This window comes from Arachis hypogaea, chromosome 12 (assembly GCF_003086295.3).
Source record: "Arachis hypogaea cultivar Tifrunner chromosome 12, arahy.Tifrunner.gnm2.J5K5, whole genome shotgun sequence".
Taxonomy (NCBI): domain Eukaryota; kingdom Viridiplantae; phylum Streptophyta; class Magnoliopsida; order Fabales; family Fabaceae; genus Arachis; species Arachis hypogaea.
The window spans coordinates 71,220,990-71,236,310 of NC_092047.1; the positions used below are offsets into that span (position 1 = coordinate 71,220,990).

The 15,321-nt window shown below is 35.1% G+C and overlaps 1 non-coding gene across 1 annotated transcript; it reads right to left on the reverse strand.

Moving 5' to 3' along the window:
- Positions 1 to 14,577: 14,577 nt before the first annotated feature.
- LOC112731592 (small nucleolar RNA R71) lies at positions 14,578 to 14,685 on the reverse strand. Its single transcript, XR_003167365.1, has one exon. It is a non-coding gene; the product is annotated as a small nucleolar RNA R71 (small nucleolar RNA).
- Positions 14,686 to 15,321: the final 636 nt, after the last annotated feature.

Genomic DNA, 15,321 nt, shown 5'->3' on the forward strand with positions numbered 1-15,321 from the left:
CCGAATGTTAGCTTTCCAACGCACATGAAACCGCCTCATTTGGATCTTTGTAATTCAAGTTATGATCGATTTAGTATGAAGAGGTCAGGCTTGACAGCTCAGCAATTTCTTCAATTTCTTGTATTCCTTCCACTTTTGCATGCTTCCTTTCCATCCTCTAAGTCATTCATGCACTGTAAACCCTAAAAATACTTAACAAACATATCACGGCATCGAGTGGTAATAAGAGAGGATTAAACATAACAAATTTAAGGCCAAAGAAGTATGTTTTCAATCATAGCACAAGATTAGGAAGGAAAATGTAAAACCATGCAATCAATATGAATAAGTGTGCAAAGACTTGATAAAAACCACTCAATTGAGCACAAGATAAACCATAAAATAGTGGTTTATCACTAGGCCAGCAGTTGAACCAGTTGAGCAAACAGCTGAGCCAGCAGCTGAGGAGCCGGCATTTGAGGTGGCTGTGGCAGCAGCTGAGCAGTCACCAGTTGATCAGCCACTACACCACCCACCACCACCAGACGATGGAGTTTCATAAAGCCGTTTCATCCCCATCCCAATTTTTTGGCACGGAGGACCGTGCGATCCTTATGGGTGGGGGAGGATTCGCTATTTTGGGTGTAAATATTCTCTCCTGAACACTTATTATCTAGTTTATTTTCAGTTGTTATTATGCTTTTGTGAATATTTTTAGTATTTTGTCTTATGCTGCATACTTTTATTTTGATCATTTGTATATATGTTAGTTGCTTCTAGTTTATCTTTAGTATTGCATTTTCATTATGGTTTATATATATATATATATATATTGCACCTTACTTTATTTGGTATATATTATAGATATTGGTTGTTATTGGATGATGTGAATAGCATAGTGCCTAGTTTGATTTTGTCCTAATTATTTATGTTTGTTTTTTTATGTTGAAAATTAGGAATAGAACTAGGAAATTTTTTTATGAAATTGCATCCATCACAACATACATACATACATATAGGAAATAATTTTGGTGAAAAACAACAAAGATTTCCAAGAATTTTGTTTTTATGGTGTTCTACTGAATTGATTTCAAAAATTATTTTTAAACTTGCTTGAATGATTTTTATGGAACATAGAAGAGAGATAGAACAAAATACCTTGTGAGTTTTTGAGCTTTAATGAGTGGTTACACATTTTAACCACTATTTTTGTTCATTGTGTGCTATGCTCCTTCTATGATTGTGATCTTAGATTTGCTTGATTCTTTATTTCCGATGATTGATGTTTTGAATGCGTGCATCATGATTGAGGACATCAGTGAATTTAAGCTCACTAACCTATATGGCCATACCCTTTGCATCTACCATTGTTAACCCATTTAAGCTTTAATTACCCTATTATTTTTAATATTACCACATCACAACCTTAAGCGAAAAATCATGAATTACCTTGAATTGCATCTTTGATTAGCTTAGGTTGAGGTGTGTGTATCATTTAAGTGTGGGAGAAATTTTGGAAATTGGTAGAGAAAAATTTTGTTTTGGGTACTTATTGAAAAATTTGGAAAATGGGTGCACATTCATATATCAATTTGCTTAACCATATGCATTTGTCATAGAAAAAGAAAAAGAAAAAAATGAAATGAAGAAAAAAATAATAATATGGGAACAAAAGTTATCCCAAAGAAAAAGGAAAAAAATGAATAAGAATGCATATCTGGATTTGGATGAAAAAAATGCATGAATGTCTATAAAAAGTGCGATTATAGGAAGTTAGGTTGCATATATTAGTGATTTAGTTAATATAGGTAAAGTGAGGCACTTGAGCTAATCAAAGATCCAATTCTTTAGTCTACTTAACCATATTTATCCCACCTTAACCATAACCCCATTGCAACCCTAAGAAGTCCTCATGATTTTTGCATTCATTCATCATATGTTTGTTGATTGTTAGATAAAAAGCAAATCCTGTAAAGCATGATTAGGAGGAGACTTGAGTGGTTAAACCCTAAACACTGAGCGTTGAGAGTGTATACACACCTAGTGAGGGTTTGATCACTCAATTCTATGTCTCCACCTCTCTTATCATGTATTCTTGCAAGTTGCTTCATTTTGATGAGTTAAATCAATTCTTTAGATTTTGATTGCACTGAATTATTTTTTTGCCTAGCCCTATATGTCTATACTCTTACTTGGGAATTTAATTGTTTGTTTTCACCAACTCAATAGGAAACTATAAATAGATAGATATATAGATATAGATAGCATATAGCGTATTTTCATGCATATAGATAGTTGCATTTAATAAGTTGTTACCCTTTGATCATTCTCCTTTGTTTGTGTTTAGCATGAGGATATGCTATTATTTAAGTGTGAGAGAATTGATGAGTCCATATTTGATGATAATTTTTGGCTTGAATTGGATGGATTTCATCACATAAATTCACACTTATTCACCAAAATAGCATACTTTTGTGTTTTATCCCTAAATTGAACCTAAATATGAAAACATGCATTTTTGTGCCTAAATTGATCATTTTAATCCCATTTTCATTCCATTCGATGCCATGATATGTGTGTTGAGTAATTTCAGATCCTAGAGGCATGAATGGCAAGGCAAAAGTGGAAGGAAGCATGTAAGAAGGGAGAACACATGAAGAAAACAAAGGAGAAGCACACAGACAAGTGTGCGTACGCACAAGTAGAAATTTTAGCAAGTGTGCGTACGCACATGTCCCTACGCATGACTTCATTAATGAAGAACGTGGCTCATGATTTTGGGGTTCTCCTGCCCCAATTTTTGGAGTTGCTGAAGTCTTTGGTGATGCTATATCAAAGGGAAATGATCATACATCAAGAGAGCTCTCTTAGATAGTCTTAAAAAAATATAATTAGGAGTAGTGTAGATAGCAATTTCTCTCTTAGGGTTTTGTTAATTTTCATTGTAGCATTTTATAGTTTTAAGTTTTCATCTTGGGTTGATCAACTCTTTTGTAAGTACTCTTTAATTTCTCTTTAATTACATCACATTTACTCTCATTTTCTTTTGGTTCAAATTACTTTGTTTATATATGTAATTTTGGTTTCTTGAAGTTTTGATTGATGAATTTAATGTTCTATGCTTTCTTTATTCTTGATTGCATGTTTATTGTTGATATTGTGAATAGTTGGTTATAGTTTTCATTTTCTTTTGCAATTTTCCATGTTTTACTTTTATGCCCACAAGGTGTTTGTGAAAATACCACTTGGTAATTTTGAGTAGATTTTCACACCTTGGCTTGGAAAATGAGTTCCTAGGATACTAGAGTCATAATGTCAGATATTTAGTGGTAATTCTTGGGTAGTTAGTTGACTCTTGTTTCCATTGACGCTAGCTTTTTACCAATTAATTTGGTAAGTTAGCTAGGACTTATGGATTAAGGTTAATTATGCGTGCTTGACTTACTCCTCGATGTTAAGGGTAGACGAATCAAGATTGACTCATCATAGTTGCCATAGTTATGATTATGACGATGATAGGACTCCTTAAGTCTTATTCCCAAGGCAAGGCTCGTTTATGTATTTATAGCATTTTCACTAAGTTTTGATCTAGCTTCCTTTTTACTTGCATTAATTTCAATTTTGATCATATTTTAGTTCTTTTATTTCTTAATTCTTTTAATCTTTTGTTCTTTGATTTCAAAACCCCTTTTCCTCACAACCGAAAGTGTGACATCTTAATTGCATTCCTAGGGAGAACGACCCGAGGTTGAATTACTCTCGGTTATTTTTATTTGAAAATCAAACTTTGATCGATGGGATTTAATTGCCGGTTTGGGCTATGCTATCAACAAAACACTTAATTTCAATTGAGAAATTCTAAACTGGCACGAATGCTAACTCATCATTCCCCAAGTTAAGTATCTGTGGCGTTTATGTATCCGGTGGTAATACGGGAAAACAAAATGCTTAGGGTCACAGCCAGACTAAAAAAGAAGCTGAGTTCAAGAATCAAGAAGAACTAAACTAAGAGAGTCAATAATATCATCTGGATTTTGAGTTCCTAAGGATGTCAATACTTCTGAGCTTCAAAGGAAAGTGAAATGCCAAAACTATTCAGAAGTAAATGGCTATTAGCCCTGCTCATCAATTGGAACTGAAATTCATTGAAAACTTTGAGACTTATTGTATCTTTTTCTTCTTTTTAATCTTACTTGTTTCCGGTTACTTGGAGACAAGCAACAGTTTAAGTTTGGTGTTCTGATGAACGGATATTTTATACGCTTTATGACATTGTTTCCTTAGTATTTTTAGTACATTTGATTAAGTTTTATTATGTTTTAGCAGGTTTTAGTGCAAAAATCACTTTTTAGATGCTACTTTGAGTTTTTGTGGTTTTCCTATTATTTTAGGTGATTTTTGGGAGTTTCTGGCAAGTTTCGGAAAAGCCTGATTCAGAGACAGAGAAAGGACTGTAGATGCTGTCAGATTCTGACCACTGTGCATTCAAACGAGCATATCTGGAGCTTCATAGGTCCAAATGACGTGCGCTTAAAGGCATTGAAAAGCTAACTTCTAGGACTTTCCAGCAATATATAATGGTATATACTTTTCTTTGGATTGAATGGCATAAAATGGGCGTTGAACGCCCAAATCACCCCCCTTTCTAGCGTTCAACTCCCCAAGGGGAGCAAGAAACGCCCAGAACTTGATTTGAACGCCAGGCATCAGCCCAAACACTCATCAAGTGGGTCCCAAAGTAGATTTTAGCACTTCTTAGCTTATTTTATTTCCCTTTGGTAATTTTTATTTAAAAAAAATATCTTTTAGGTTTAGTCTTAGAGTTTTTATTATAAATAAAGGGCTTCCTTCTTTTTGAGAATCATGCCTCCCAGGAGGGGAGAAGTGATAAACCCCATTTTTAGGGTTTATCTTGTGTTGAATTTAGAGGGTCTTGTTAACTTTTCTCCCATTTATTCACTAAAATAGCATGGTTTTGTAAATTCTCCTTTAATTGTGCTTAAGAGTGAAAACATGCTTTTTAGTTCTTAAAATAGCTAAATTTAATTCACCTTGATTCCATTAGATGCCTTGATATGTTTGTTAAGTGATTTTAGATTTAGGAGGCAAATATTGGATTGAGGGAATGAAGAAAAAGCATGAAGAAATGGAGAACTCATGAAGAAATGAAGGAATCGCAAAGCTATCAATCCTGACCTCTTCGCACTTAATCAATCATAACTTGAGCTGCAGAGGTCCAAATGAGGTGGTTCTAGTTGCGTTGGAAAGCTAACATTTGGGGCTCATCACGCATACATGTGGAATGTTGCACGTGACTCACTAAAAGCAACTCGTTTCCAGCAATTTCTGAAGCATTTTGGGCCCAATCCAACTCATTTCTGATGTTATTTAACCCAAGGATTGAAGAGGGATAAACCAATTAGTGACCAATTAGTTCAGTTTAGTTTAGTTTTGGAGGGAAGGTTAGTTTCTAGAGAGAGAAGTCTCAATTCTCTCTAGAATTAGGATTAGGTTAGATCTAGATTAGAATTTCTTAGATCTAGGTTAATTTCATGCTTTGATTTACTTTTCCTTTGCAATTTCTTCTTCTTCTACCTTTTCTCTCTCTAGTTTAGCATTCAATTCTTGTAATTCTTTACTTTTATATTGATGTATTTTTGTTCTTCCATTTTCCTTTTAATGCAATTCATGTTTTGATTTCCTTTATTGTTGATTTGCCTTATTGTTGTTAATTCCTTACAATTGAGTAGTGTAGATTTACTTTCCTTGTAATTTACTATGCTTTCCTTTTATGCCTTCCAAGTGCTTGACAAAATGCTTGGTTGGATTTTAGAATAGATTTTTCCCCTCTTGGCCTAGGTAGAGTAATTAGTGACTCTTGAGTTATCAAACTCCTTTGTTGATTGATAATTAGAAGTTGCTAATTGACTTGAATGCCACTAAAGCTAGTCTTTCATTATGATTTGGCTAGGACTTGTGGAATCAAGTTAATTCATCCATTTGACTTTCCTTTATAGTTAGAGGTTAACTAAGTGGGAGCAATGGATAATTCTCATCACAATTGATAAGGATAGCTAGGATAGGACTTCTAGTCTTATACCTTGCCAAGAGCTTTTGTTAGTGTTAGTTTATTTCTTTGCAATTTATATTTCTTGTCTCTTAACTCAAACCCCAAAATATATTTCATAGTGATAGACAAGTTTTGCACGATGGTTTAGAATTTCTTCTTATAGAAAGAATAACTTCGTTGTAAGCATAGTTCTAAACCAACAAACAATTCCCACATCAAAAATTTAGGTTGTCACAAGTACAAACCCCAAATAAGAATTTATAACCGAAGTATTTAGACTCCGGGTCGTCTCACAAGGAATTGCAATGAAGTGCTCAATTATTGGCTATGAAGTATGTTTTGGGATTTTTGGATGAGAAACATGAAACGTAAATGATAAGGAAATTCAAATAACAAAGAGGCCTTGGCAAGGGTTGGTGGTCAAGGATCTCTATCCTAATCACTAACCACAACATGAGAATTGGCGAGGATCAACCCCATTAAGTCATCCTCTAACTAATAAAGGAAAGTCAAATGAGCTATGTCAACCCAAGTCCATAAGTCCTAGTTCTCCACCAAATCAATTAGTGAGATCTAGAGTTAATGGCTCCCAATCGTCAATCACTTGGACATTAGTAACTCAAGAGTTTCTAAGTTACCTTACCAAGCCAAGAATGCTCAAAATCTACTCTAACATCCAACCAAGCATTTTATCAAACACTTGGAAGGCATAAAAGGAAAGCATAATAAATGACACAAAATAGTAAAATCTATCAACTACTAATTGTAGAAAAGTAAATTAACAACTCAAATCATCAATAAAAGGACATCAACATTAAATTTCATTAAATGTAAACAAGATCCAACATGAGTATTCATAAACATAAAGAGACATAAAAGTAAAATTGACAAGAGAACCAAGAAGAATAGAGTAGTAGAAACAAGAAATTGGAAAAGAAACAAGATGAAATCAAGAAATCATGCCTAGATCTAAGATGGATTAACCTAACCTAATTCTAGAGAGAAGAGGGAGCTTCTCTCTCTAGAAACTAACCTACATGATGCTATACTATCAAACAATTGCTCCCCCCTTGCCCAAGCTTGAATTCTGCATGAAATACACTCAGAAACAAGTTGGAATTAGGCCTGGGCAGCTCAGAAATCACCCCCAGCGTTTTGCCTTTAAGTGGGCCAGGTAAGAGTATCGGCGCGTGCGCGCCACGTGTGCGTGCGTGTCGATTGACAAAATCTTCATCCGCGCGGACGCGGCATGTACGCGTGCGCGTCTCTAGTCAAAACCACTTTGGCGCGTGCGCGCCTTGTACGCGTGCGCGCCCATTGATGCCTTCCCAATCTTTGTTTCTTCATGCATTCTCCTCTTTGTATGCTTTTTTCCTCATTTCTTCTATCCAATACTTGCCTTATGATCCTGAAATCACTCAACAAACACATCAAGGCATCGAATGGAATTAAAGTGAATTAAAATCACTGATTTAAGGCCTAAAAAGCATGTTTTTACATTTAAGCACAAATCAAGGGAGAATCGCAAAACCATGCTATTTCGTTGAATAAATGTGAGAAAAGGTGATAAAATCTCCCAAATTAAGCACAAGATAAACCACAGAATCGGGGTTTATCAAATCTCTCCACACTTAAACCAAGCATGTCCTCATGCTAAGAATAAAGAAGGACAAGAAAAGGGTTATGAACATTTATTCAATGCAAATAAACTATATGCACCTATCTATATGAATGCAACTAAATGCAAGATGATTCTACCTACTTGGTTAAAAGTAAATCAATCTCCAAGAACACACATGCATATGTAGGGCTAAGTAGTATGATGATTCATAAATCCTACCAATTTGAATATCAAAATAAAGTACAAATAGAATTGCAAGAAGAACGCTCATGAAAGCCGAGAACAAGGAATTGAGCATCGAACCCTCACCGGATGTGTATCCACTCTTGTCGCTCAAGTGTATAGGGTTAATTCACTCAATTCTCCTCTAATCATGCTTTCCAAGATTTGTTTTTCTTCTAACAATCAACAATTATTCAATGCATGCATACATTCATCATGAGGACTTATTCATAGGTTGTAATGGGGCTAGGGTAAAGGTAAGGATGCATATGGTCAAGTGAGCTTGAGATTTGTATCTTTGATTAGCCTAAGCTCTCACCAAACACATATAACACCCATACAATTCTAATGCAATACCTAGCTACCCATGATTCCCACTTTTTCACATACTCATGCATTCTCTTTAATTCACATTTCATATGCATTGATTTTTATTGAACTTTACTTTGGGGCATTTTTGTCCCCTTTTTATTTCTCTTTTTTTTTATACATTTTTTTTCAAAGTATATTGATGAGCGGATAATTTATATGCTTTGTGGCATTGTTTTTACATAGTTTTTAGTATGATTTAGTTAGTTTTTAGTATATTTTTATTAGTTTTTAAATAAAAATCACATTTCTGGACTTTACTATGAGTTTGTGTGTTTTTCTGTGATTTCAGGTAATTTCTGGCTGAAATTGAGGGACCTGAGGAAAAATCTGATTCAGGCTGAAAAAGGACTACAGATGCTGTTGGATTCTGACCTCTTTGCACTCAAAGTGGATTTTCTGGAGCTACAGAACTCCAATGACGCGCTCTCAATTACGTTGGAAAGTAGACATCCAGGGCTTTCCAGAAATATATAATAGTCCATACTTTGCCCGAGTTTAGACGACGCAAATTGGCGTTCAACGCCAGTTCCATGCAGCATTCTGGAGTTAAACGCCAGAAACAGGTTGCAAAGTGGAGTTAAACGCCAGAAACAGGTTACAAACTGGCGTTCAACTCCAAGAGAAGCCTCTACACGTGTAAAGCTCAATGCTCAGTCCAAGCACACACCAAGTGGGCCCCGAAAGTAGATTTCTCAAGGTTCTGAAAACCGGACCGGACCGGCCGGTCGAACCGGTTCAACCGGGAACCGGCAACACAAGCGGTCCGGTCCTCCTCCTATAACCGTTTGGGAAAAAACCGTTCAAAAACCGACGAACCGGTCGAGAACCGGCCGGTTGGACCGAATCGATAACCAGCCGGTTCCCTTAAAACGATGCCGTTTTTTACTTTTTAAAAAAAAAAAAACCCAATAACACTCGTTCTCCAAACCCCCCCCTTTCCCCATTCATTCAGATTCACCTAATCACCTCACAGCTCACTCCAAGGACTCCATCATCGCCGAACCCTAGCCCTAGGAACCCCGAACTATAGCCCTCCATCGTCGCCGCCGTTCAGAGATCGTCAGCGCCGCCGCCGTTCAGAGGTCGTCAACGCCGCGCCGTCCCCAAGTCCTCAGGAACCCAATTAGTCAGCAGGTCTCTTCGTCCTCGCTGGCTTCTCGAACCAGGTGAGTGCTCCTCGTCTTCATCTTCTCTGAGCTTCTTAAATTTTTGATCCATATTGCTTCAATTCTTCTTGGGTCTTGGCTTGAAGTTTGGTTCTTCTTCTTCTTTGGTATTCAATCTTCGTTCTTCGGACTTCAGTCTTCGTTCTTCGGTCTTCCTTGTATGTATGGTTCTGATTGCTATGGAAATTCATTCTTTGTTCTTCAATTCCTTGTATCTATGGTCTTCCTTGTATGTATGTTTGGATTGTTTGCTAATGCTGGAAACTGTATCTGTTATGTGATTTGTATCCAGAACACCTAATAGGCTAATATTGCTGTTTTAGTGTTTTGCTATTTTGTAATTCTACCTGTTACTCTGTTTTGGTCCAGAACACCTAATATGCTGGAAAATTGTAACTGTTACTCTGTTTTGGTCCAGAATACCTAATATGCTGGAAACTTACTCTATTATGTAACTATTACTCTGTTTTAGTGTTTTGTTGTTTTGTTAATGCTGGAAACTTGTAATGTTTTGCAATATTGTTGAATGCTGTAGGCAGAATTTAGATATGGTCTTGTTAATTTCATATCTGTTTTTAATGCTGAAAACTTATTCTGTTTTGCTGTTTTGTTAATGCTGAAAACTTACTCTTCTTGGGTCTTGGCTCCTGTTTTTAATTGCTGATGGCTCCTGCTTTAGGTTAAGAACATGGTTAATCATTGTGTTGTGGCTCCTAACTTGTTATTGTTCATTGTGTTGTGGGGCTATTTTTAATTTCATATATGTTTTTCATTGTATTGTAGTTGCTGGTTGTGTTGGTTTTGCTAGCTTTGTTTATAATTGCTGGGTGAAGATTTAGTGTTTTGTAATTGCTGGCTTTGTTTTCTAATTGTTGGTTTTGATGATAGCTCCTAATTTTTTTGTTCAAATTTGCTAATGGCTTTGATTTGTAGTTGCTTGTTGTGCTGGTTTTGCTGGCTTTGTTTTGCTGGTTTTGCTGGCTTTGATTTCAGGGTTTAGAGTGATTATTTGTTGCTGGTATTTAACTTTTGTTACTATTAAGTTCTGTTAAGTTGCTACATTCAAACTTGTGCATTGGCCTATTCATCTTCACTTGCAATAACAAAAAGCTTCTCATTTGATGATCCATTAACTACCTTATTTTCTGGTACCATTCCTTTTGTTATGGCTTTAGCTGAAGAAATTGGAGGGGCTAGATGAGGAGACATTGATGCCTCAGAAGACACCACCACCATCGACATATCCTTGTTACTTGAAGGTTTCTTTAGCACAATAGTTGAAATCACAATCATAATTACATAATATGTTTAAATAATTATCCCAAAAAAAAAAAGAAACTCACAAGAACATCTTGAGATTTTGATGATTGATAAATCTTTATGTTGACATTTAATATTTGAAATTTCTTTATACTATTTAACTTGAGTTTGTATATTAATAAGATTATATGTATTTGATTGATGACATTTAATGTAGTTTTTTAAATTTGAAAACTATTTTAATATTTATATTATACTATAATTATATTTTAGGATGTTTACTTATAATTTATTTATTATTTTATTTTAAAACGGTTTTTTCGGTTGAACCACTGGTTAGACCGGTTGGACCAGTAAACCAGTAACTAGAGCGGTTTGATGACCGGTCCGGTTTTTCGAACCTTGAGATTTCTGCATCATTTACTTATCTCTGTAAACCCTAGTAACTAGTTTAGTATAAATAGGACTTTTACTATTGTATTTACATCTTTAGTTTCATCTTTAGATCACGTTTGGGGCTGGCGATTCGGCCATGCCTGGACGTTATCACTTATGTATTTTCAACGGTAGAGTTTCTACACTCCATAGATTAAGGTGTGGAGCTCTGCTGTTCCTCATGAATTAATACAAAGTACTACTGTTTTTCTATTCAATTCAAGCTTATTCCTTCTCTAAGATATCCATTCGCACCCAAGAACATGATGAATGTGATGATTATGTGACGCTCATCATCATTCTCACCCATGAATGCGTGCCTGACAAACACTTCCGTTCTACATGCAAATAAGCTAGAATGAGTATCTCTTAGATATCTAATACAGAGGACTGAATCCGAGATATTAGAATCTTCGTGGTATAAGTTAGAACCCATGGACGGCCATTCTTGAGATCCGGAAAGTCTAAACCTTGTCTGTGGTATTCCGAGTAGGATCTGAGAAGGGATGGCTGTGATGAGCTTCAAACTCACGAGTGCTGGACGTAGTGACAGACGCAAAAGGATAGTAAATCCTATTCCAGTATGAACGAGAACCGACAAATGATTAGCCATGCAGTGACAGCACATTGGACCATTTTCACAGAGAGGATGGGATGTAGCCATTGACAACGGTGATGCCCTACATAAAGCTTGCCATGGAAGGGAGTAGGAATGATTGGATGAAGACAGCAGGAAAGCAGAGGTTCAGAGGAGCGAAAGCATCTCTATATGCTTATCTGAAATTCTCACTAATGAATTACATAAGTATCTCTATCCTAGTTTATGTTTTATTTATCTTTTAATTATTAAAACTCTATAACCTTTTGAATCCGCCTGACTGAGATTTACAAGGTGACCACAGCTTGCTTCAAGCCGACAATCTCCGTGGGATCGACCCTTACTCACGTAAGGTTTATTACTTGGACGACCCAGTGCACTTGCTGGTTAGTTGTATCAAAATTGTGAAAAAGAAATAAAATTATGAACGTGCGTATTAAGTTTGTAGCGCCGTTACCAAGGAATGAACGATCACGATTTCGTGCACCAAGTTTTTGGCGGCATTGCCGGGGATTGTTCGAGTTTGGACAACTAACGGTTCATCTTGTTGCTCAGATTAGGTAACTTTATTTTAATTTTAACCTTTTTGTTTTTTATTATTCTTATTTTTGAAAAAATAAAAAAATATTTTTAGTAAAAAATTTTTAAGAATGAACTCTAGTGTTTCATGAAGCACGTTGAAGCCTGGCTGGCTGTAAAGCCATGTCTAATTTATTTGGACCGAGGCTTCCATTTATCAGCATATGAAGTTGGATGAAGTATCAGTTGTTGTATGTCTGATTTTTATCTGCTGAAGCTTGGCTGGCCATTGGCCATGTCTAGTGTTTTGGACCGGAGCTTTCACTGAAAGCTTGGCTGGCTAGTGAGCCATGTCTAATTCCTGGACCGGAGCTTTAGACTAACATTGCAGATTCCTGGAATTCTTATAAAAACTTTTTGAAATCCTTATTTTTCTTTTTCAAATTAATCTTCGAAAAATCCAAAAAAAATTTATAAAATCATAAAAATCAAAAATATTTTTTGTGTTTCTTGTTTGAGTCTTGAGTCAAATCTTAAGTTTGGTGTCAATTGCATGTTTATCTCTTTTGTGCATTTTTTGAAAACTCATGCATGTGTTCTTCATGATCTTCAAGTTGTTCTTGACAAGTCTTCTTGTTTGATCTTCATATTTTCTTGTTTTGTGTCTTTTGTTATTTTTCATATGCATTTTTGCATTCATAGTGTCTAAACATGAAAAATCTCAAAGTTTGGTGTCTTGCATGCTTTTCTTTTCTTAAAAATTTTCAAAAATAAGTTTTGATGTTCATCTTGATCTTCAAAGTGTTCTTGGTGTTCATCTTGACATTTAAAGTGTTCTTGCATGCATTATGTGTTTTGATCCAAAATTTTCATGCATTGAGTCTTTTTGATGTTTTTCTCTTTTCCTTATTTTACTTCTAATTTTCGAAAATTGCATTGAATTAGTCAAAGATTTTCAAAACCATATCTTTTTTTTAGTCAAGCAAAATTTTCAATTTAAAAATTCTATCTTTTTCAAATCTTTTTTCAAAAATCAAATCTTTTTCATTTTTCTTTCATAATTTTCGAAAATTTCAAATTGATTTTCAAAAATCTTTTTCTCATTTTGTTTCATAAGTTCAAATCTTTACTAACAATTAATGTAATTGATTCAAAAATTTTAAGTTTGTTACTTGACTAGTAAGAAAGGTTCAATCTTTAAACTCTAGAATCATATCTTTTTAGTTTCTTGTTAGTCAAGTAATCAACTTTAATTTTCAAAATCAACTCTTTTAAATTTCTTTTTCAAATCTCTTTCAAATTAAGTTTCAATCATATCTTTTTCAAAATTAATTTCAAAATCTTTTCTAACTTCTTATCTTTTCAAAATTAATTTTCAAATCCTTTTTTTTTAGTAATCCTATGTTTTTGTTTCAATCATATCTTTTTCAAAACTACCTAACTAATTCTCTCTCTAATTTTCGAAAATCACCCTTCTCTTTTTCGAAATTCCTTTTTAATTAATTAATTGTTTTAAATTTAATTTAATTTCATTTTTCTTTTTCATTTTCGAATTTTAATTTTAGTTTTAAATTAAAAACAAAAATATTTTTCTTTTCTTCTCAATTATTTTCGAAAATTATTCTCTCCCCCTCATCTCTTTCTAATTATTTTATTTATCTACTAACACTTCTCTTCTTCTTAAAAATTCGAACCCCCTCTTCTTTCTGTGTTCGAATTTCTTTTCTTTTTCTACTCATATAAAGGAATCTCTATACTGTGACATAGAGGATTCCTCTTCTTTTCTGTTTTCTTCTTTTTCATATGAGCAGGAACAAGGATAAGATCATCCTTGTTGAAGCTGATCCTGAACCTGAAAGGACTCTGAAGAGGAAGCTAAGGGAAGCTAAAGCACAACTCTCTGGAGAAAATCTGACAGAAATTTTCAAAAAAGAAGGAGACATGGCCGAAAATAGTAACAATGCAAGGAAGATGCTTGGTGACTTTACTGCACCAAATTCCAATTTACATGAAAGAAGCATCTCAATCCCTGCCATTGGAGCAAACAATTTTGAGCTGAAACCTCAATTAGTTTCTCTGATGCAACAGAATTGCAAGTTTCATGGACTTCCATCAGAAGATCCTTTTCAGTTCTTAACTGAATTCTTGCAGATCTGTGATACCTTTAAGACCAATGGGGTTGATCCCGAGGTCTACAGGCTTATGCTTATCCCATTTGCTGTAAAGAGACAGAGCTAGAATATGGTTAGACTCTCAACCTAAAGATAGCCTGAACTCTTGGGATAAGCTGGTCATAGCTTTCTTAGCCAAGTTCTTTCCTCCTCAAAAGCTTAGCAAGCTTAGAGTGGATGTTCAAACCTTTAAACAAAAAGAAGGTGAATCCCTCTATGAAGCTTGGGAGAGATACAAGGAACTGACCAAAAAGTGTCCTTCTGACATGCTTTCAGAATGGACCATCCTGGTTATATTCTATGATGGTCTGTCTGAACTATCAAAGATGTCACTGAACTATTCTGCAGGTGGATCCATTCACTTAAAGAAAATGCCTACAGAAGCTCAGGAACTCATTGACATGGTTGCAAATAACCAGTTCATGTACACTTTTGAAAGGAATCCTGTGAGTAATGGGACGCCTATGAGGAAGGGAGTTCTTGAAATTGATACTCTGAATGCCATATTGGCTCAGAAAAAAATATTGACTCAGCAAGTCAATATAATTTCTTAGAGTCTGAATGGATTGAAGGAATCATCCAACAGTACTAAAGAGGCATCTTCTAAAGAAGAAGCTTATGATCCTAAGAACCCTGCAATAGCAGAGGTGAATTACATGGGTGAACCCTATGGAAACACCTATAATCCCTCATGGAGAAATCATCCAAATTTCTCATGGAAGGATCAACAAAAGCCTCAACAAGGCTTTAATAATGGTGGAAGAAATAGGTTTAGCAATAGCAAGCCTTTTCCATCATCCACTCAGTAACAGACAGAGAATTCTGAGCAGAATCTATCTAGCTTAGTAAATATAGTCTCTGATCTATCTAAGGCCACTTTAAGTTTCATGAATGAAACAAGGTCCTCC